The following is a 2864-nucleotide window of genomic DNA, read 5'->3' on the forward strand; positions in this document are numbered from 1 at the left end:
GGTAGAAAATTGGTCCCTCTCCCCATTTTGCAGGGCAGATGGACAAACTTGTGAGTTGAAGAAATAAGAAATCATACCCTAATTGTGCAATTTGGAAAAGGAGGGAATTGAAGGGGTCTAGTGGCTGGTCAGTCTGTATGCAGAAAAATCCTAGCAGTCTGGGCATGGAGGGAGCAGGAAGAACCAAAGCTCCCCAAGTCAGACAGTCTTGTCTGCACACAGTCCCAAAGGCTGTCAGAAGTTGAGGACTGGCACATCAAAGAGGTCACTGATACCTCTGCTTTCATCCAGACTGTAGATGCAATCGTGGTCTCCAAGGGGAAGAGAGAGGTGGTAGCATAGAGGGGCAAACACTTCTGAAGACATCAACTCCTCGGCCAGTCCAGAAGTCATCGACACCCTCGTTGGATCAAACATTTCCAATAGCTTCTGGGGGAGTTCCAGGATGCCTGGAGGGTCTGGCTTGATTGGTTCAAAAGGGGTAGAAGGCGTTTCTACCTGCAAGTAGAAGGGCAAGATGGAGCTGCTATCTAAGGACACTGAGCACTTGAGTGGCTGGGTGTTGAGTGCAAAACTGGATGCAGTGCTGAAGGTACTGAGGACACCAGGATTCTTGCTATCTGTCGCAGGGCCACTTAGGCTTCCTGCAACTTAGGTAGCTGCTGGCTGCCCAACTGCACTCTGGTCCAGGGTGTTGGTAAGAGTGGAGGGGTGGGGGCTGCTGAGGATTAAGATCTCCTGGTGCTGAGAGGGTGCCAGTCTCTGTGGTGGGGTAGAAAAAATGGCTGCCTGGTACTGAAGGAAATCCTTAGGCAGAGGAACAGGAACCACCATAAGGGGAGAGCTCCATGTGTCCTTGTTCACCAGCAGTATACCTATGGGGCTGCTAGTACTCCCCAAGTGGATCTGATACTTCTTCCCATTCTAGGCTGGTACCTGATGGGGCCCGAACGGCCAAGAGCTATCCCCTTGAAACATCTGCAGAAATTCTCATGAGTCACATATGTCACATTGTCGCTGACGTTCCACATACTCTGCTGGTCCAGCTCCTGCTCCTGCTGCTGAAGCTCCTAGATTTTCAGCTTTTAATTGGATGAGTTTGCCTGCTATTTTCCTAGTGTCCCACACCCTCCCACTGGATACTGTTCTCAGACTTCTTTTCAGTCAGCCCAGTCCCTCCCAGGACATTCTTGATGTCACAGATTCTCCACTTCTGCCAAACAACCAAGGTGTCTGCTACCAGTTTCAGGTCGAGAATTCAGCCCTTAGCCTCCAGCAGCAGTGACACAAATTTGGTTGTGAGCAGCCCCAGGTTCTTCTCTTGCTAGCTTAAGGTGCCAGGAGGCAGCGGCAGCAACTGGCCCCAGACTCCCCCATGGAAGCCTGTCTCCCTAATTGCAAGCCAGGTCAGCACCTGCCACCTGCCACCACCTTGCTTCTTTCTAATTTTTAAGAAATTTTCTTCATGGGCCATCTAGGTGGCACAGTGAATAGAGTACTGCCCTGGAGTCAGGAGGACCTGAGTTCAAATCCGGCCTTAGACACTTAACACAAAAACTAACCATATGACCCCGGGCAAGTCATTCAACCCCAATTGCCCTCCAAAAAGCAAAAAAAAAAATTCTACAGGGAGTTTTTGGGCCTCCTTTTCCATTTAAGCAGCTCTTACCACATTTTTCTCATTCATTTTCGGTCCTCCTTTACCCATGGGCTTAGTCTGTTTTTGAAGGTTCTATTTTCTTGTGTCTCTTTTACAAAGTCATTGACTTTTTTAATGATTTTCTTGCATCATTCTCATTTCTCCTGCCAAATTTCCTCAACCTCAAGACATCACCTGACTTTCAAAATCCTTTTTGAGCTCTTCTTTTGGCTTGAGACTAATTCCTATTTTTCTTAAAGGCTTTGGATGAGGAGATGTGACTTTGTTGTCTCCTGAGGGTGTGTTTTGAGCTCCCTTGTCACCATAGGAACTTTCTATAGTCAATAGTTTGTGTGTGTGTGTGTGGGGGGGGGGTGTTTGCTCATTTTCCCAGTCTGTTACTTGACTTTCAACTCTGTTAATATAGAGCTCTGTTTTGAGGGCAGAGGGTGTATTTTCCCAAGTTTCACTGGTTTTGTTAGCTGTTTTCAGAGCTATTTCTAGGGACCTGTAAGTTTTCAGTTCTTTAAGGAGAGATATTTACTACCCTCTGGTCCTGTGCTCTGGTATGTGAGCAACCATGAGCACTTTTCTTCCTTGGAACTGTGAGGAGGGCTCCCCCTTCACTGTGGCCACCAGCTCTGCTGTGCTCTGGGACTGTGACCCAGATCTGAATATGGGCAAAGCAACAGAGTCCTACTTTGGTGCTAGCAAAAAGACCACTGTGATGTGATGTCCTTCTGACCAGGTGTTTGTCACTCCCTTCCCCTTTACCCTCTGTGGCCTGAGAGCTCTGGAAGCAGCTGATTCTTCAATTGCTCCCAAGGCCTGCTCCTAGTGAAGTGCCCACCAGAAATTACACACCAAAGCTCCGCTCCCAGGCGCACCCTGCCAGAAAGGGGTCCCAACCAAGGTCCGTGGAAACCACCTATTAGGCCATAACAGTGAGGGGACTTTCCACCTGCGTTGCTAGAAACGGCCCAAAGTTTTGTTTCTATCCAGGGCTTTGATAGGTAACCAAGGCTTTGCCAGAAATGGCAGCACACCCCCTTGGAATCATACTTTGTTGTGAGCAATATCTCGTTCTATAAAAATTTGCTCTGCAGAAGGCTTGAGGCTGTCTTCCCTACTTGGGAGGCAGTAGGGCTGGCCCAGCTAATAAACACTCCTATTAAATCTTAATTGGCATCGCTGCCCTGTTTTACTCGGCTGTCCACTTCACTGG

General features: G+C 48.4%; 1 pseudogene; it reads right to left on the bottom strand.

The window, feature by feature from the left end:
• Nucleotides 1-234: 234 nt before the first annotated feature.
• On the bottom strand, nucleotides 235-1474 carry LOC138163624 (transcription factor E2F4 pseudogene; annotated as a pseudogene).
• Nucleotides 1475-2864: the final 1390 nt, after the last annotated feature.

Source organism: Petaurus breviceps, unplaced genomic scaffold (genome assembly GCF_028583685.1).
Source record: "Petaurus breviceps papuanus isolate PSGF00001 unplaced genomic scaffold, PetGlider_PUasm1.0 125, whole genome shotgun sequence".
NCBI classification, from domain to species: Eukaryota; Metazoa; Chordata; class Mammalia; order Diprotodontia; family Petauridae; genus Petaurus; species Petaurus breviceps.